The following is a 21,466-nucleotide window of genomic DNA, read 5'->3' as shown; positions in this document are numbered from 1 at the left end:
AATTCCTTCAAGCTCTGGGAGACAAGCCTTAAGGATGCCTCATTCTAGGACAGAAAGAGAAGTGAAGAGTATTTGGATTCTATCCCACATTGTGTCCTAATCACTACCGAGAAGACTCAGTTTTGATGTGATAGTGGATGGAACCATTAAATACTCCTGAGATGCAGCTCAGGGGTAATATGTCCCAAGTTCTCAAAACAAACTGTAAGCCCCCCCAAAAAAGTCAGCTGCTCCTCCAGGAGCCTCACTGAAAAGTAGTAAGCACTGGTGGGGACAGAACTTTCAGCTACCAGTAAGCGGTGAGATAGTCGAGGCAAAATCAGGATCAGCCGTGGTCCTGGCATGACGACTGTGACAGCGGATAATCATCATGGCAGATACGATAGCTTGACTTCAAACACAAGAAGTATTAAGCAAGTGTCCAGAGAAAGGAGCACCAGGGGGTGCATGTTGATTAATCTGAACTAATCAAAATCCCACTCTCCTTGTCGGTGAAACACTGAACAGACCAGCGATGCAGCTCTATCCAATGAGATATGATGGGGGAAATTGTTCTGCTGGTGAGTCCCCCTCCCCTACCTCCCACGGGAGATATCCTCAGTTAGCACGGATGGTACTGTGCCTTTCTCGAAAGAGACCCCAACGAACCCTGCCTGATTACTGTTGTAACAAACTGCTCATGGTTCTGTGGGTAGGTAATGTGAGCAGGGTTCTTCCGGTCAGTCCTGTTTTTCATGATGTCATCTGGGATTACTCACTGATGTTCAGATGACGGCTAGTGTGCTCTAAAGGGTCCAAAAGTCTTCACCAACAGTCTGGTGCCTTAGCAGGGAAGCCTGGAAGGCTGGGCTCAGCTGAGCTCAGATGGCCAGACCTCTCTCTCCATCTGATCTCTCTATGTGGTCTCTATACAAGGTCCTGCCAGCATGATAAGCAACCCACACAGTGGGCCAGGACCACCAAGCATAAGGGCTCTAACAACCTAGGAAGAGACCTCAAGACTCATTATGATGGCTTTGAATTCTTAGAAGTCTTCAATCACATTCTATTGGTCAAAGCAAAAAACTGAGTAAGCCCAGCCCAGACTCAAAGAGAGGGAGTTAGACTCCACCTCTTGATATGAGGAGCAACATGAGTGTGCAAAGAGGAATTGATGGTGGCCCTCTTTGGAAACTGTCTACCTCCCGCCACCTTTGAGCCATTCATTTGGTACCCCCTTCCTTTTTTTTTTTAATAAATTAATTTTTATTGGTGTTCAATTTACCAACATACAGAATAACACCCAGTGCTCATCCCGTCAAGTGTCCCCCTCAGTGCCCGTCACCCATTCACCCCCACCCCCCGCCCTCCTCCCCCTCCACCACCCCTAGTTCATTTCCCAGAGTTAGGAGTCTTTATGTTCTGTCTCCCTTTCTGATATTTCCCACACATTTCTTCTCCCTTCCCTTATATTCCCTTTCACTATTATTCATATTCCCCAAATGAATGAGAACATACACTGTCCTTCTCCGATTGACTTACTTCACTCAGCATAATACCCTCCAGTTCCATCCACGTTGAAGCAAATGGTGGGTATTTGTCGTTTCTAATGGCTGAGTAATATTCCATTGTATACATAGACCACATCTTCTTTATCCATTCATCTTTCGATGGGCACCGAGGCTCCTTCCACAGTTTGGCTATGGTGGACATGGCTGCTAGAAACATCGGGGTGCAGGTGTCCCGGCGTTTCATTGCATCTGAATCTTTGGTGGTACCCCCTTCCTAATACAAAATGCACTCACCTTGTGTATTATTTTCTATTGCCGTGTGGCAAATTGCTACAAACTTAGCATCTGAAAACACATTTATTATCTCACGGCTTCTGTGCATGGGAGTCTGGGGACAACTTCACTGTGTCGTCTGCTTCCCTCCAGCACAGTCCAACTGGACTGTGTTCTCATCTGGAAAGGTGATGGGGGAAGAATCGGCTTCCAAGTGCATTAGGTGGGTCGCAGAATTCATTTACTTGTGGATGTATGACTGACAACTCTGGCTTTTTGCTGGCTGTCAGAAGAGCCCACCCTCAAGCCCTAGAGATGTCTTGCAGTTCCTTGCTTTGTGGGCTTCCTCAGTGTGACCGCTCACTTCATTAAGCCAGCAAGAAGAATCGCTCACTCCAGTATGCTGAGATGGAGTCTTATTTAAATATAATCTAAACAAGAGAGTGACATCTCATCACCTTTGCCATATTCTGTTGATAAGCAAGTCACAGATCCCACCCTTACTCAAGGGGAGGAAATCCCATGAAGGCATAAATATCAGGAGATGGATATTATTGATCTTGGGTCTGTCCACAACCCCTCCTCTTTGGAGATCCCAAGATTTGGTGGCTTAAACAAAAAGATACTGTATTGCTTATATTTCCATGTTCAGATGGAAAGTTTTCTACTTAAGATCACTTTTCTGATTCCAGTCAAATGGCACCAGGGCTGGAATCATCTGAAGGCCTAACTGGTCTAGAAGTCCAAGATGGCTTCGTTGGTCACATGTTTCACACCTGTATTGTGGTAACTTGCATGCAGAAGGCTGGCTGGGCATTTCTGTCTCTCCCTGCAGCCTCTCTATGTGGCTAGCTTGAGCTTCCTGAGAGGGTGGGAGTCTCAGAGTAGTCAGATTTATTGCATGGCAGCTGGCTTCACAAAAGTCAACATTTCAAAAGTCCTACTTAAAAGATTTGAGGCTTTGTATGATCTAAGTTCATGTAGGAGTCATTCAGTGTAATTTTTGTCACATTCTATTGAAAATCAGCGTAATTACTTTATAGTATTTCAAAAACTTTATTTCACAAGCATATCATCTAGATCCATATCCAGATTCCAGATATAATTTTGAGTAAGCAACCAAAGCCATGTTGGTGCATTATCCACTAGTTATTTAATAACGAGGCATCAAATACACATAGTCACCCTAAAACTGTATAACTATAGCAAGCCATGCACACACATCATCCATTATCTCAGATAGCTTGACAGAGCCTAATACAAGACTAAGAAGTCAAGACATCACAAAAAGATCTGCTGAGAAATGGGTGAGGAAAATTTCATATTTCTGCTTCTGGGTGTTGTTATGTGAAGGTATGATGCCTGGAGTTGCAGTAACCACCTTGTGACTGTGAGGGGAAAGTAAAAAATTGTAGAGAAGTGGGGCACCCAGGTGGCTCAGTCAGTTAAGCATCCAACTCTTGATTTCAGCTCAGGTCATGATCTCAGAGTCTTAAGATTGAGCCTCATGTTGGGCCCCATGCTCAGCACAGAGTCCACTTGTCCCTCTTCCTCTGTTCCTCCCCCCACCGCCCCACTCACTCCCTCTCTCATAAATAAATAAATAAATAAAATCTTTAAAAAATGTAGAGAAGCAACTGAGAACTGCTGAGCAGCTATAGTAACCAATCCTGAAACTTCTTACCTCCAGATTTCTTGCTATGTGAGATGGTCAGTTCCTTATCTTGTAAGCTGCTTTAATGGAGTGTTCTGTTACTTACAACTCAATGTATTCTTATTGATACATATCTCCAGACCACCAAGCAGTGGAAAGGAAAGGAATGTGGCACAGAGGGACTTTAATAGCCACTATGAGCATAAAATTATTTGGCATACTGCCAGACTCACAGGCTGGGAATCGCCTCCTTAACTATTCTTTCTGAGGCCAGGTGTCCTGAGAGAACAATTTTGTTGTTTTGTTTCCTAAGAGATTTTTTTAAAACCCTTTCTAATCCTTAAATATTCTCCCTTTTCCAAAGGCTGACTTCATGTTGGAAAACCAAGATTATATTTTAGGGAATTTATCCATAATTATAAAAAAACTGGTGTTGCCTCCAGTTTATTGAAAGGCCAGATTGAATATTCCTAAATATTCCACAGATTATTCCACAGATTATTACTAAACTCAGAATTAGAGTCAAAAGACCTTTTGTGGAGTAGTATCTCAGTTTCCTAGTGCCTTAATCAAGTACCATAGACTTGGTGACTTAACGCAAATATACGTTTTCTCACAGTTCTAGAGGCTAGAAGTCTGAAACTAAGATGTCTTCAGGGACATGCCCTCTCTGAAAACTCTAGGAGAGGATCTTTCCTAGCTTCTCCCTAGCTTCTGGTAGTTACCAGCAATCCTTGGGGTTCCTAGACTTGAAGATGCATTCCTCCAGCATCTGCCTCCATGATCACATGATGTTCTCCCCATGTGTGTCTTGTCCAAATCCCCTTCTTTTTATATGGACACAGTTATAGCAGATTTAGGGCCCATTCTATTCCAGTTCCACCTCAACTTAACTTGATCATATCTGCAAAGACCCTATTCCAAATAAGGTCACATTCACAGGACACTTTGAATATGTCTTTTTTGGGGGGCAGGCTACAACTCAACCCACAAAAGGCACAGGTGATGAGTGTATTAAAGGACTCATGTGATACTGGATATCATCCTTAATTGGAAGATTCTAATGAACTGTTGGCAGCAAAAAGGTAAGATTTGGAAAGATTGAATTTAAATAGAGAGGTGAGGAAGGAGAGAGAATGCAGAATATAGAAGAGCCTGGGTGAAGGTATCTGAAGAAATAGAATTCTCTTGGGTGGCCAGAAAAATGGTGTGGGAGAGAATAAAGTCTTTCATTTATCCAGCACTTACAACTTGGAAGCCATGGCTGAAACACTGCATGTATTGTTTCATTATTTCTCATGACTCTAAAAAGTAGGAAGTATCTCCATTTTCTAGAAAAGGAAATTAGAGCATAAGGAAGTTAAGTAAATTGCTTAAAGTTTACTTAGTAAATAAATGGTAGGGCCAGGAACAAAATTTAATTTTTGTTCGACAGCCAAGTCCATGCTCTTTCCATTCACAAAAGTCATCCTGCATTAAGTCAACAAATACTTATTACATGCCTACCATATGCCACATGCTGGACCAGGGAGTAGGTGTCAACAGATGCTGCCAAACTGCCTTCAACAAAAGTAATAGTTTACATTTCCACTCACAGTGCATAAAAGTACCTGATTCTCCAGCTCATTCCCCAAAAGGAATATTCAATCTGGCCTTCTTTAAAATTTGATAGTATAAGTGGTACCTTATTTTAATTGGCATGTTATTGGATTTTAATGAAGTTGAATATCTCTTCAAATGATTGTTTTACTATTTTTATTCATTTTTCTCTCAATTGCCTTGTCATACATTTTGTCTTTTGTCTATTTTCTTCTTTTTTACTTATTTCTTTTCCTTCTTTTTTTTAGAGAGAGGAGAGGGAGTGTGTGTGTGTGTGTGTGTGTGTGTGTGTGTGTGTGCAAGCACAGGAGGAGGGGAAGGACTGAGGGAGAAGGAGAGAGACGTCCCACTCTCAAAGCCCAACAGGGGGCTCAATCTGACGACCATGAGTTAATGAACTGAGCTGAAATCAAAAGTCTGTTGCTTAACTGACTGAGCCAACCAGGCTCCCCTTGTCCATTCATTTTCTATTGGGTTTATTGTCTTACACATTTACGAAAGATTTTGATGTATGAAAGATTTTTAACACTCTTATTTTCTATGTCACAAATATATTACTTTCATGACCTGGCTTTTCATTTCCCATTTAGTCTTTAGTAAGTTACTTACAAAAGTATTCTTCACAATAAGATTATGGAACTGTTTCCCCTATTTTTTCTGTGTTTATATTGTTATGAAAAATGTAATAAAATACATTTTTTTTCTCAAATAACCAACTATCTCAAAACCATCTATTGATTAGTCTATTTTTCCTTTATTATATTTTAAATTACAATTTATATATGAATTTTATACTAGAATCTCATTTGTTTCGTTGATTTAATTATCTATTCCTTTGTCAATACCAAACTCTTTTAATATAAAAGCTTTATATTTGATATAATATTTATCTCTTCATGAGTCTTTGTTTTCAAAATTTCTTTCTTCTTCCTACACATTTTCTCTTCCTGAAAAATATCAGAATCATCTTGTCAAATTCCTTCCATTTGAGACCTCTGGGAGGAATAACATTAAATTTATAGATTAATATAATATTTATATCTTTATAAAATTTGTTCCCACGCTTTAATTTAGGACCTTAAAGTTTTATGGTTTTTGTCACATAGTTCAAATACTTCTCTTACTAGATTCATGCCAAGGTTTTATAATTTATATTGTTATTGTCAGTGGAAGTTTGTTTTTCCCAATATTTCCTAATTGGATATTGCTAGAAACTAAAAAACTAAGACACAATTTCTATATCTTGATTTTTTTCTTCGTACTCTAGGGTTTCACCATAATCTGCATAGTCATATATCTACATGAAAATAGGAAGAGTAAATGCAAATGTCAAGGGATTATGAAAAGGGAAAAGTCCAAATTACCTGGATTGGGCCCTAATAGACCATTAAGCCTTGAGTACTTATGTAGACAAACATCTATCATATTAAAGCAGTGTTATGACTAAGAGCTTTGGTAAAAGGGGCATGTCAGCTATGTAAAGAGGCCTGTAAGGTACATATATCTGCCATTTTCTCACTCTTACAAGGAGCTGACTATATGTAGGTAGAACAAAGAGACAAGCAGATTCCCCACTAGTGATTAAGGAACCAGAGACATGAAAGTGGTGGAAGAGAATGAGGCTTGGAATTCTAGAAATCCTTATGTAAATGAATGGAGTCCAAATGAAAAGATTAGAGTCCCCACTTATGCATGGGATCTATGCATAAGACAATATGAAGCATTGAGTTTTTTTCTGCTAGTAGAGCCTAGCCTTCACATCTGTCTGAACATGGGTAGACCTTGAATAAGAATATCCTGAGAAGATCCAAGAAATAAACTGTCCCCACTGAATTGAAATGGGGATTGATGGAAACTATCGTCAGCCAAGACATTATTGAACACTCACTGTTTGCCAAACTAATGGTGAATGAAACTATACCTGAGAAGGCTTGGTAAAGACTCTGGAGGAAGGACCATTTACCTAGTTGATTAATCTTAAAGTCAACTTCTCTCCCCCAAGGCAGTATAGGAACAGAGTCTTTAGGAGGATGACAAAAGTCCTGTCCTTCATCTTTTTAATACCACCTGTGTTGTTGGAGGAAACTTTAGTGAGGCTCAAAAACCAGAGGGTAAAGAATCTCAGGATGGTGAAGGGAGAGGGCAGAAATGGGAGGAGTACAGAGGTGGGAGATGAATTGAGGTAGGTGGAAGATGGAGGTGGGCAGAAGGTAGTATTAGAAGTCAGGTCCCCAAACTGGGAAAAAAAAAATCCATCTCATAACTCAATTAGATATATGTATCTTTTTCGGGAGGAAATGTAAGATACACATATAGTCACCATTTGGGACCTGTTTCTTCTAAGTCTTAGGAGGTACTTGGTTCTTCTTTTGAGGATTTCACACATTACCATAATTTGGGTTTCACACATTACCATAATTACCAAACCCGGTGGCTTAGTGGTTTAGCGCTGCCTTCAGCCCAGGGTGTGGTCCTGGAGACCCAGGATCAAGTCCCACGTTGGGCTCCCTGCATGGAGCCTGCTTCTCCCTCTCCCTCTGCCTTTGTCTCTGCCTCTGTGTGTGTGTGTGTGTGTGTGTGTGTGTCTATCATGAATAAATAAATAAAATCTTTAAAAAATAAAATAAAAAACATAATTTGGATAAGGGTGCTGACTTAGCAAGGGCTACATACAGAAGGAACTTGTATCTGCCTCAAGAATAAGACACTGATTTGCTTTAATACTGTAGATCATATTTGATTTAGGATGTCAGAAGTAAGATACTTGAAATAAAAGGGGACACAAAGGCAATCACTACTCCTACCTCTGAGGGAAGTGCCTCAGGTGAATGAGGTGTGATATGTGAGGAAGCAGAGATATCCTCTACTCATCCTGGCTCATCATTGGCAAGGAGGAACACTTCTAAGTGTGAAAGTTGGTGAACCTATTCAAATATCTCTTCACCCAGCCTCCCCATCAGTTCTCTCCCAAGTTCAAAGAAAAAGGGAACAGTAAGAATTCAAAGAACAATACCAATCCAAGAGATCCAAATGAAAAAAATACCTCATGGGGCACCTGAGTGGCTCAGTCAATTAAGCATCTGCCTTCAGCTTAGGTCATTATCTCAGGGTCCTGGGATTGAGCCCCACATTAGGCTCCCTGCTCAGTAGGGAATCTGCTTCTCCCTTCCCCTCTGTCCCTTTCCTCTGCTCATGCTCTCTCTCTCTCTCAATTTTTTTTTTATTCATTTATGATAGTCACAGAGAGAGAGAGAGAGGCAGAGACATAGGCAGAGGGAGAAGCAGGCTCCATGCACTGGGAGCCCGATGTGGGATTCGATCCCGGGTTCCAGGATCGCGCCCTGGGCCAAAGGCAGGCGCCAAACCGCTGCGCCACCCAGGGATCCCCTCTCTCTCTCAAATAAATAAAATCTTTTTTAAAAGAGATAAATCTAAAAAATAATAACAAATAAAAATAAGTTTAAAAAGGAACCTCATACTGAAGCTAGAATAGTATAGTGTATTCACAATAATAGAAGTGGCCACAGTGAGATTAGCAACAGCAACATCAATTACAGCAACAATAATGAAAAAAGTCATTATTGGTGACCTCTATCAGAAATGGACAGATCCAGCAGGCAGAAAATCTATAAGGACACAAGTGACCTCACCAACACCATCAATTAACTGGATATAACTGATATCTATAGACTACTTTATCCAACAACAGGAAAATGTACATTCTTTTCCAGTTCACACGAAACATTCACCAATATAGACTTATTCTGTATCATAAAACACACCTTAACAAATCACATAATTTCTGCTCTCAGACCACAATAGAATTAAACAAGAAATCAGTAACAGAAAAATAACTGGAAAATCCCAAAACATGTGGAGATTAAACAACACGCTTCTAAATAATACATGGGTCATGGGGATCCCTGGGTGGCTCAGCCATTTAGCGCCTGCCTTTGGTCCAGGGCGCGATCCTGGAATCCCAGGATCAAGTCCCACATCAGGTTCCCTGCATGGAGCCTGCTTCTCCCTCTGCCTGTGTCTCTGCCTCTTTCTCCCTCTATGTCTATCATGAATAAATAAATAAAATCTTTAAAAAATAAATAAATAAATAAATAAATAAATAAATAAATAAATAATACATGGGTCAAAGAAGAAATCTCAAGAGAATTTTTTAAGTAGTTTCAACTAAATGAAAATGAAAGCACAAGTTACCAAAATTTGTAAGATGCAGCTAGAGTGGAGCTTAGAGGAAATGGATAGCATTGAATGCATATATTAGGAAAGAAGAGATCTAAAATCAATAATCTAAATTTCTCCCTTAGGAAACTAGAAAAAGAATAGGAAATTAAATCCAAAATAAGCAGAAGAAAAAAAGTAATAAGAATTAGAGCAGAAATGAATGAAATTGAGAACAGAAGATCAGTAGAGAAAATCAATGAAACTTAAAAGTTGATTCTTTGAAAACATGAATAAAATTGATAAGGCTGTAGCCAGATTAACTCAGAAAGAAAAGAGGAAAGGACACAAATTACTAATATCAGAAATGAAGGAAAGAGCATCACTACCTATCCTATGGATATTAAAAGCATAATAAAGGAGTACTATATACAACTCTATTTCAACAGATTTGCTAACCTAGATGAAATGTATCCTTGAAAGTCAAAATCTGCCAAAGCTTACACAATAAAAGATAAACATTTTGAATAGGCTCATGTCTATTAAAGAAATTGAATCGGGGTGCCTGAGTAGCTTAGTGGTTGAGCATCTGCCTTTGGCTTCGGTCGTGATCCCAGGGTCCTCGGATCAAGTCCTACATCGGCCTCCCTGCAGGGAGCCTGCTTCTCCCTCTGCCTGTGTCTCTGCCTCTCTCTCTGTGTGTCTCTCATGAATAAATAAAATCTTTAAAAAGAAATTGAATCAATAATTAATAATCTTCCAAAACAGATAGCACCAGGACCAGGTGGGTTTGCTGGTGAGTTCTATCAGATATTTAAGGAAGAAATTATACCAATTTTCTAGAATCTCTTTCAGAGGATAGAAGCAGAGGGGATACTTCCTATATAATTCTCTGAGGTCAACATTATTCTAACCAAAACTATACAAAGATATTACACAGGAAAAAACCTACAGGGCAGTATTTTTCATTAATATAGATGTAAAAACTCTCAACAAAATATTAACAAACTAATATAACAATGTATAAAAGAATTGTGTACCACAACCAAGTGTGATTTATCTTAGGTATGCAAGGCTAGCTCAACACTTGAAAATCAATTAATGTAATCACATCACCTCAGCAAGCTAAAAAAGAAAAATCACATGATTATATCAGTCGGTATAAAAAGGTATTTGCAATACAATTAATGCAATAAGACAAGGAAAAGAAATAAAATGTACACAGATTGGGAAAGAAGACATAAAACTGTCCTTATTCACAGATGACATGATTGTTTACATAGAAAATTCGAAAAAAAAATTGACAAAAAAAAAGAAAAACAAAGAACTTTTGGCACAAATGAGCAATTACAGCAAAGGTTGCAGAATACAAAATTAATATTCCTGCAGAATATCAGGAAATAGAAATTAGAAATATGCTGTCCAATATACCATCAATGAACAAGTGGAATTTTTTAACTTTAAAAACATGATACCATTTACATTAGTACCCCCAAAATAAAATACTTAGGTATAAATCTATCCAAATGTATATAAGAACTATATAGGGAAAATTATATCACTCTGATGAAAGAAGTTAAAGGAGAACTAAATAAAGAATTGTATTCCATAATCATGGGTTGGAAGACACAATATTGTCAACATGTCCATTTTCCTTAACTAGTCCATTGATTCAATGCATTCTTGATCAAAATCCCAGCAAGTTATTTTGTAGATATTGATAAATCAATTCTAAAGTTTATATAGAGAGGCAAAATACCAAAATAACCAACACAATATTGAAAAAGAAAAACAAAGTTGTAATACTAACACTACCTGACTTCAAGACATATTATAAAGCTATAGTAATCAAGACATTGTGGTATTGGCAAAAGAAGAAACAAATAGATCAATAGAACAGAATAGAGAGTTCGGAAGTCAACCCCATTAATAGAGTTAACTCATCTTTCACAAAGAAGCAAAGACAATTCAATGAAGCAAAACTATTTGTTTTTTCAACCAATAGTGCTGGAACAGTCACATGCAAAACAACAAAAGAATCTAACATACTCCTTATACTTTTCCCCAAAATTAACTCAAAATGGATCATAGACCCCTAAATCTAAAATACAAAACTATAAAACTCCTAGATGATAACACAGAAGAAAACCTAGATAGCCCTCGGCATGGTGATGACATTTTATATACAACACTAATGGCACAAGCCATGAAAGAACTATTGATAAGCTGGATTTCTGTTCTGTGAAAGACAATGTCAAGAGAATGAGAAGATAAGTCACAGACTGGGAGAAAATATTTATAAAAGATACCTGATTGAGGACACACTTACTTTGTATATGTTTTTCAAAATATACAAAGAACTCTTTAGACCTCAGCAATAAGAAAACAAACAATCCACTTAAAGAATAAGCAAAAGATCTTAACAGATGGGTCACCAAAAAAGGATATATAAACACAAATAAACATATAAAAATATGTTCCACATCATAGGTCATTAGGGAAATGCAAATTAAAGCAACAATGAGATACCACTACACATCTGTTAGAATGACCCAAATTCAGAACACTGACAACGCCAAATGCTGATGAGGATGTGGAGCAACAGGAACTCTCATTCATTGCTGATGGGAATGCAAAATAATACAACCACTTTGGAAGACTGTTTGGCAGTTTCTTACAAAACTATACGTACTTCTACTGTATAATCCAGCATTCACATTCCTTGCTGTTTTCCCAAATGGATTGAAAACTTATGTCCACACAAAAACTGCACATGGATGTTTACAGAAACTTTATTCATAATCGTCAAAGCTTGGAGGCATCAGGATGCCCGTGGTAGGTGAATGGATAAATAAACTGTGGCATATCCAAAAAAGATAATATTATTCAATGTTAAAAAGAAATGAGCTACCAATCAATGAAATGGCAAAGAAGAATATTATTAATGAAACGGAATAGTGGATATTAGTAAGTGAAAGAACCAATCTGAAATGACTACATACTGTATGATTCCAACCATATGACATTCTGGGAAATGCCAAACTATGATGACAGTAAAAAAAAAAAAATCAGGGTTACCAGGGGTTGGAAGGAGAGGGGTGAATAGTCAGAACATAGATTTTAGGGGCAGTGAAATCACTCCATATGATACTGTAATGACGGATAAATGTCATTATACATTTTGTCTAAGCCACAGGATATACAATACCAAGAGTGAACCCTAATGTAACTATAGACTTGGGGTGATTATGATGTGTCATTGTAGGTTCTCATCGACTGTTAACAACTATACCACTCTGGTGGGGGATGTCAGTAATGTGGTAAGCTGTACATGTGAGGGCAGGACGTATATGGGAAATCTCTATACCTTCCTCTCAATTTTGCTCTGAACCTAAAAAATTGTCTTTTAACAAAAAAGTCTATACAGATACCAATAGCTGGAGAGATGGCAACTGTTCCTCAAGGTCTCTAAGCGGCACAAGAACATCTCTGACCATGGTAAGAAAAATATAGAGTATGCCAAAAACAATGCATGAATCATCCAGAACCCTCTCAGAGAAAGGAGAGTGACAAGGAAAGTTTGGGATCCCTTTGCTGCAATTGGATGGGACCCAAGGGGAAGAAGAGTCACACTGAAGTTATTACTGTTTTGTTGTTGTTATTGTTAACCCTAGTGTGAACTTCAATCCACCCCTGGCTGTATGCCCTAAGAAAGCAAAAGCTATGTACAGGGAATACTTGTCACTTAGGAAAAAGAAGATTTCAATGGTTTAACAGATGTAGAAGTTATTGGTCATGAATGTATAGTTGTTGGGGTCAGTGAATGAATACATGAGAAGTTACTAAAACTATACTGTCTGCTTTTGTAGATGGTGAAATTCTCCATACTACACAGTTAACAACAATAAACAATTCTTCTGACATGGTGATAACTACTTTGTTGGAGTGACCTACCTTTGCCCTCCAAGCCTCCGCCCTTCGCTACTGATGGAGCACTCAAACAAGGGCAACAACTAACTGAAAGTCCAATGCAATGCATCATGTTTGCATTGGTGCATAGCACTACCCCTTTTTAGGTAACTGTTAGAGAATTTGGCTCAATTCTGAAACATAATGGTTTCCTACTACCTTCCTTTTTATTTGGAGACACGTGGCCTAAAATGGAGAACTGACTTACGCATCTAGGGATTGGTGGCAAAGCTGGAACCAATAAATGGTGGTGGATGCCTCTGCTACCCTGTGAAGATGTGTTCATCATCTTCTCTGCGGGGGTTGGGGGGCCTCATCATATGGGAGCTGGAGAGCCCAAGCATGGAGTGAAAGAAGTAAGAAGCCATATTCCTGCTTTTTGGCACAGTAACCCAGTGACTCATCACCAATCATGATCAGATTCATCACACTTCCTCCCTTGGCATGGACTGAAGAGAGAGGTAGAGGTACAAGTGAAAAATTCCCTTCAAATATTTTCCCAAGGAAGAAGAAGGAAGAAGACACAGGCTTGGACTAAAGCTTGGTCCATCCCTTGGACAGAGGCAGAAACATGGGACAATTAGTTTGCCTAAGAAGAAATACTATCAGAAAAAACATGGTCCTAGTAGTAAGCAGCTTAACAGAGCAAAATGCGTTCTATGAGGACCAGAAAATCTGAGACTGCAACCCTGCCTACTTATATATAATAATCTGAGAAAAGTTCCTGGTCCTCAACTTCTTTACAATTAAATAGAGAAGAAATTCTTCCCTTCCCCTTCCACTCCTCCCTCTTTATTTTGTAAGCATATGGAGACTAAGTAAGACACATGTCTTCCCCTCAAGGAACTGAAGTCTTAGGGGGCTGAGGAAAACCAATGTTTTTGGTCCTTTCTAAAATCTGAAATCTGTTGTTACTAAAAAATATGGTCTACCTTCTGATAAAGCCAGCTTTCCCTTTCAGTTATAATAAGTGTTGGGGAGGAAGAATTTCCTGTCCCATTCAAGGTCCTTCTAGTCTGATTAAGCACCAAATTGACATGAGATAGACGAATCAGAGAAAATCAAATGTAATGTCATACATAGAGGGAATCCACACACAGAAATTCCAAAGACTGTCTGGCAAAATGAGATATATAAGTCATTCTGAACTAAGGGGAAGGGGGAGGGGGCCTGGGACTTCACAGGGAAGGAATGCAATTCACAAGGAAATGTAAAAGAGTTAATGTTTGTAAACAAATGTTTGCTGGACACTCAGAAATAATAGGACATAGAAGAATATTACTGGAACTTTCTCTTAATGTTCATTATATACATCTTCCAATCCAATTCTCAATCCTGTATTTGAACAACAGTATTCCAAATAAATAATATTATTGAGTGAATAACAGTAGCTAGTAATAAATCTGATTCATTATTTTGTGTTTCTGGTTAAATGTGTTAGTTTTGTGATATATAATAAATACATATTTGGTCATCAACCAAAATATATTTCTCATATGCATTTGGTCTTGGTTCCATGGTTCCATGGTTCCATAGTTCCTAGCACAGCACTCCAGAAACCATTGGAATTTCTTGAGCAACAAGAGCAATGGGAGTACCTATTTTCATGGTATTTGGCCTCTTGTCCCCAGTTCTTGAAATTCACTTCAGAGCCATAAAAGTGAAATGGGTGCCTTGTTATTCATAAGCACAACAAGGCTTATGTTAATGAGGTGAATTTGGAAATCACCTAAGGATGATGAGGACTGATTGCCAGCAGAGCCAACCTGAAATAAATGGTGAAACTTTTAGTGCCATTCTTGATTTCCAGGGGGAGGAGCAGGGCTGGAGATTGAAGCAATCACCAATGGTGAATCAACTGTGCCTATGTAATGAAGCCTCCATAAAACCTTAAAAGTTAAGTTTGGAGAGCTTCCAGGTTGATGAATACATAGAAGTTCAGGGCAAGTGATGCACTTGCAGAGAACATGAAAGGTCTCCATACCTTACCCTATGCATCTCTTCCATCAGGCTCTTCCTTTGTTATATCCTTTTATAACAAACCAGTAATCTAATCAATAAAATGTTTTCCTGAGTTCTGTGAACTGCTCTAGCAAACTGATCAAACCCAAGGTGGGGAACGCAGGAACCCTCCGTCTAAAGTAGACTGGTCAAAAGCACAAGTGACAACTTGGACTTGTGGCTGGTATATTAAGTCCTTGGAGAGGGCCGAACCCTAACCTATGGGACATGACACTATCCCCAGGTAGATTGTGTCAGAATGGAGTTGGGTTTAGGACACCAAGGTGGGTGTCCCAAGCTGCTTGGTGGTGTGGGAAAAACCCTCCACTACCACACTTTAGAATTGGTGACCAGAACTTCTAGTTGGTGTCAGAGAAATGGGATTTGCTAGAACAGCCTTGGTTCATAGAAACATGTGGTTTGTTGATAGAATAAATGTAGTGGGATAAGGAACCTTTGATCCAGGAAGGGTACCCATGGTATGAACACCTATCATATAAAAACTGCTGCTATGCTCCTATTGCTTACTAATCCAGTGAGTAAACAGGTTTCCTGAGTTCCATGAGCCACTCTAACAAACTAATCAAATCCAAGGATGGGATCATGGTAACCTCCAATCTATAGCTAGTCAATCAGAAGCACAGGTAACAAGCAGGGCTTGTATTTGGCATCTGAAGTAGAGGGCAGTCTTCTGGGACTGAGCCCTTAACGTGTGGAATCTAATGCATCTCTGGGTTATTAGTAACAGAACTGAGTTGAATTGCAGGACTACCATCTGGTGTTAGAGAGTTGCTCCATAAGTGTGGGAAACCCCTCAAAACCCCTGCACCCACTGCACACACATTGAAATTAGGGGGCAGCCCGGGTGGCTCAGCGGTTTAGCACCACCTTCAGTCCAGGGCGTGATCCTGGAGACCCGGGATCAAGTCCCATGTCGGGCTCCCTGCATGGAGCCTGCTTCTCCCTCTGCCTGTATCTCTGCCTCTCTCTCTGTGTCTCTCGTGACTAAATAAATAAAAACTTAAAAAAAAAAAGAAATTAGGTCCACACTTTTTAACGTATCATCTAAGAATGGTTACTACAACTTGTAAAGAGCTGCTGCCTGTCTGTTTAAAAATCCCTGAAAAAAAAATCACATAAAGGGCTAATTCATGGGCATTAAGTGTAATGAGAATAAGTAAAAGGAAAAAGTTACAAAACATTTACTCACAATAGCATACATTTCACTCTGTTATGCTGGGAATTTCTTGTTCATATGAGCTTTGGAATCCAGCATAAACCTTTGATAATGTTCAGAAAAAAGAAAGAGAGACAGAGAGAGAGAGAACACGAAATAGCAAAATGGTGAGAATCAAAGTGAATGGGAACTCTTGGTCAGTTAAAAAAATTTCACACCTCCCTGTCTTTTTCTGCCTCTTGATTCAAAGCTCTAAGGCATGTAAACACTAGAAATTAGTGTTTCCTGCAAAAGCCTTCTTGGATTATAGTAAATCAAAACTGAGTTCTTAAGGAACTAAGAAATTGTTGAGAAAGTAGAGCACCTCTGAAGTTATCAGCTCTTCAAAAGCAAGACTGCACATTTTGCTTCTTTGAACACACCCAAAACACATTGAAAGGATATTCAATAAATGCTTACTGAATTGAATCTTGATGAGAAACAGACAATGCTGTTCTTCTAACTATTAGTCCTACTTTATGGGAGTGGCTTAAAAATTAATCCATTTAGATTATGACATTCCAGGTCAAGAATGTTCTCCTTCCTTCTTTCTCACTCTGTTTGTGGAAGCCTTTTCAGCTTATTGTATTCAGTATTCCGCTCTGCACAAAATACAGAAACCAGCAATCAGAATTATCATTAAAAATTAAAAGCAAAAACAAGTGATCCTATTAAAAGTTTTTAAAAAATCCTTTGTCAAGAGGAAAAACTTTTTTAGTGTTCTCTTCAAGTCCAATAAAGGGCTTTGAGAAAGATGTTGAGCCATTTTCTTTTTTGCTGAAATCCAAGAAAGACAAAAGGGACCTCAATTTAAACTTTGATTGAACATCTTATTTATTCAATATTCATTCAGAAAATATTTATAAGTGCACACTGCATACCAGGCGCTGTGATAACTAGTTGTTAACACTGGCTTAGCTGCTGGAGTGAGCTACTAAAGAAAGTAGCACAATATGAATTATTACAGATCTTTGATGAGAAGTGAGACACTCTCTATCCTGGAAGATTAACAGAAAAACAGGAAATGAAACTAGGAAAAACTCCCAAGGTGCCCCATCTCTCTCTCTCTCTCTCTCTCTCTCTCTCTCTCTGAGGTGGGGAGAGGCAAAGAGAGAGAGAGAATTTCAAGCAAGCTCCATACCCAGTGCGGATCCCAACTTGGGGCTCCATCTCACCATCCTGAGATCATGACCTGAGTTGAAATCAAGACTGGGATGCTTAACAGACTGAGCAACCCAGGTGCCTCGATTCTGATTTTTTAAAAAGATTTTATTTATTTATTAATGAGAGACACAGAGATAGAGAGAGAGAGAGAGAGAGAGAGAGAGAGAGAGAGAGAGTGGCAGAGACACAGGCAGAGGGAGAAGCAGGTTCCACGCAGGGAGCCCAACATGGGGCTTGATCCCAGGTCTCCAGGATCACACCCTGGGCTGAAGATCACTCTAAACCGCTGAGCCACCTGGGCTGCCCTCAGTTCTGATTTATGACCCATTAAATGATCATAAAGTTTGATAGGGTCAAATAAATCTGTGGGCACCATTTTGTTACCTAACCTTCCAATAATATTATTAAATGAAATAAAATTAAGCACTTAGTGAAAAAGAGTATCATTTGGTTTAGTGACTCAGCAGCTAGCTGTTAACTCCACAATCATAACGAATTTAATGGTGAAACTTTTCTGCCACTTGAAAACCTATGATGTAGATCAAGTGCAATCCATTGTAGAGCAACTATGACAGTCTGATTGAGAGACATTGCTAGAACTAACGGTTTCTTTAAGGATCTTCAGATGTTTAGATTCTTTCAGAGACCCCATGTAGATCACCACGGTGGATGTAGAGGACCATTCTCAAGAGTAAATCTGGAATTGTACTAGGTAGGTATAAATATTCTTTATCCTTTCTGCCATTCTGAATTGGAAAGTCAAAATTAAGAGCTAAAAAAACAAAAAATGATATGCAGAGGTAAAACAAGGGATTAAACCTTACAAGGCAAGTTGAGAATGAGAGTGGAGAGAAAACTTGAAAATAGACAGTGATGTGTCTTGTTTTCCATGAGAAGGAGCCAGACTCTGTTATTGCCATTTGGGGAGGGTCGAGTCATCATTGGTTGTCAGACATGTAGCTCTGTCTACAGGGCTCCCCGATCCCTGGTCGGTGTGATACCAAAACCCCATTTTGGTTAGGATTCTTTCATAAGTACGTGTTGACACAGGACTTGAATGCAAGTAATTTATTTGGGAAGTGCAGGAAATACTAGCAGGGGAATGAGAAAATGATATACATGATGGAGGACAACCAGAAAGGGTGTATTAATAAGCTGACTACTGCTGTGGGTGACTGAATTTGCTCACGAAAGGTAACTTGGAAGTGGTGCAGAACGCACCTTGTAGTTCTCTCACCCGGGCAACGGAGCGTAGGTAGTTATCCTGCAACTTCCGTCAGTTGGGGCGTGTAGAATATTTCTTCACAAACAGACGGGCTTGGAAGGGCTGGGGCATACGGAAGTGTTAAGTTCAAAGGCTACAGGCAGAGAACCAACATTATCTGCTACACAGCACATTTCTTTCTAAATGTCTTCCTGGAGGTCAGTACCAGACCTTGCCTAGTCTTGTCCCAACAAGATAACTGCTTCAGGCTATCAAGTGTCACTGAAGGATTTTAGATTGTGAAGCAATAATGATCAGATTTGCCTTTTTACTGGCATACTCGCTGGATTGTAGAAGAAATTCATGATCGAAACCAAAAAGTCAGATAAGAAAATGTTGCTGTGGTGATAGAAGTTAGAAAACAAACTAAACAAATAAGTAAAAAAATATTTTATTTTATTTTTTAAAAGATTTTATTTGTTTACTCATGAAAGACACGGGGGAGAGAGAGAGAGAGACGCAGAGAGAGAAGCAGGCTCCATGCAGGGAGCCTGACGTGGGACCCAATCCTGGGACTCCAGGATCACGCCGTGGGTCGGAAGGCAGGCACTAAACCATCAGGGATCCCCATAAAACAATATTTTAGATAACAATAAGAAAAATAGAGCAGAGAAGGGGATAGAGGCTATCAGGAGGTTGGGGTCAAGGGCTGTGATTCTGAATTGTATGGTTAGGGAAGATCTCACTGTGAAGGTGACATTTCCCCAGGGTAGGAAGTGAGGGAGTAAGTCATGAGGATATCTGGAGGGGAAGCACCCAAGGCAGAGGAAAAGCAAAGGCAAAACTCTGAGCCGAACACATGCTTATGTTCCCAGAGAACAGAAAAGAAGCCAGAGAGACTGGAGCACTGTGAGCTGGTGAGGGGAAGGGGAACATGAAGATCACTATGGTGGGCAGTCTCCGAGGTGGCCTCAAAGATCCTCAACTCCTGGGGTTCCCTCTTTTCTGTGATTGCTCCCTTTAGTGAGACTCCACTGATTAGCTTCTACCAATAGAAAATTGGTATGTGACGTCTGAGATTGTACCTTCTACCTTGTACATTCTGTGTGTGTGTGTGTGTGTGTGTGTGTGTGTGCGTCTGTGTGTGTGCGCACACGCATGTGTTATCTTGAATCCTTTATACTCTAGGAAACCAGCTTCCATGCTGGGAGCAATCCCTGTGGAGAGGACCACATGACATAGTAACGAGCTGAGGCTCTTAGACCAGCATCTTGCAAGGTCTGCAGCCTGTCAATAATTACACGAGTGGCCTTGGAAGTCGATCCTTCAGTCCTAGTAGAGGTTTGAGATGATTCTGAAAACACCAGGTCATGTTGGAATGATAGAGAGGAATGAGGATGAGTGACTTGGGGGTTTAGTCAATGACAACAACGAAGTTGAGAGTAAGTGTATGGTGTAATCTGCTGACAGGAAATCCAAAGCTATGAGAGTTTAGGGAATGGAAAGAAGAAAGGTGACCAAGGGGAAAGAGGAATAGAGGACATCCCCCCCCATCTGTAGGCCCACCGGTACAAGGACGTGGTAGAGAAAACAGGCACCACCAGTGAGAGCCACAAAGGAAGCAGTGCCCACAGGTCAAGGCTAACTTTCGGGGAGGCCAGGTAGATGGAAGGTATAGGGGATTTTCACTGAGAACTGACTGTGTCTTCCAAACCAGAGTTTCTCAAACTTTCGTCTGCAACTGTATCATCCGGAGTCTTGTTAAAATACACCTTCCAATCCAATAAGCCTTGAGCAGACTCATAGATTCTATATTTCTAGCAAGGTAACACTGTGGATGCTAGTCTGTGGACCATACTTTGGGTATAGAAATTCCGAGGCTGATTTCTTCTCTCCCCTACAGTAGTCACTAGCCATATATGGCTATTGAGCACTTGAGATGTGCCATAAGAGTAAAATACACATTAGATTTTGAGGATTTAGGGACGCCTGGGTGGCTCAGCAGTTGAGTGTGTCTACCTTTGGCTCAGGGCATGATCCTGGAGTCCTGGGATCAAGTCCCACATCAGGCTTCCTTCATGGAGCCTGCTTCCGTCTCTGCCTCTCTCTCTCTCTCTGTGTCTTTCATGAATAAATAAAATAAAATCTTAAAAAAAAAAAGATTGTGAGTACTTAGTACTTAAATATAAAACATTTCAAGAATTTCTATGTTGATTACATATTAAAATGATGAGATTATGGATATATCAAATTAAAATATCTTAAAGGTAATTTCACCAGTTTCTTTTTACTTTTTTAATGTGGAGATTAGAAAATTTGAAATTATATATGTGGCTCCAATATCTTTCTCTTGCACAATGCTGCTCTAGAAAGAGGATGGGAGAGGTATGAGGAGCTAGAAAGAATGGGAATTGCAGTCAGATGAAAGGATGTATAGGGAAGGATGGAGATCAGATTCCAGGGGAGTTCTGGGCCTAGTGACATTAGACTTGATGATCTGAAGGCTCATGGTGGGGCCCAGGCAATGCCTGGGAACATGTACACATTTTTAAAAATACCAAAATAACTGGAAGTAGTTACACATTTCCACACCAAATAGTTAGACATTTCAATACCAAAATAAGTAGAATTTGAGAATGTCCACTGCTTGCAGAATTTGCTTGGAGCTTACCATGACCTTAGGTTCTATGGAGAGAGCACTTTTCTCAGTTTGAAGTAGT

Source organism: Nyctereutes procyonoides, unplaced genomic scaffold (assembly GCF_905146905.1).
Source record: "Nyctereutes procyonoides isolate TBG_1078 unplaced genomic scaffold, NYPRO_anot_genome, whole genome shotgun sequence".
Lineage (NCBI taxonomy): Eukaryota > Metazoa > Chordata > Mammalia > Carnivora > Canidae > Nyctereutes > Nyctereutes procyonoides.
The sequence above is the reverse complement of the archived record's forward strand: the minus strand, read 5'-3'. Positions refer to the sequence as shown.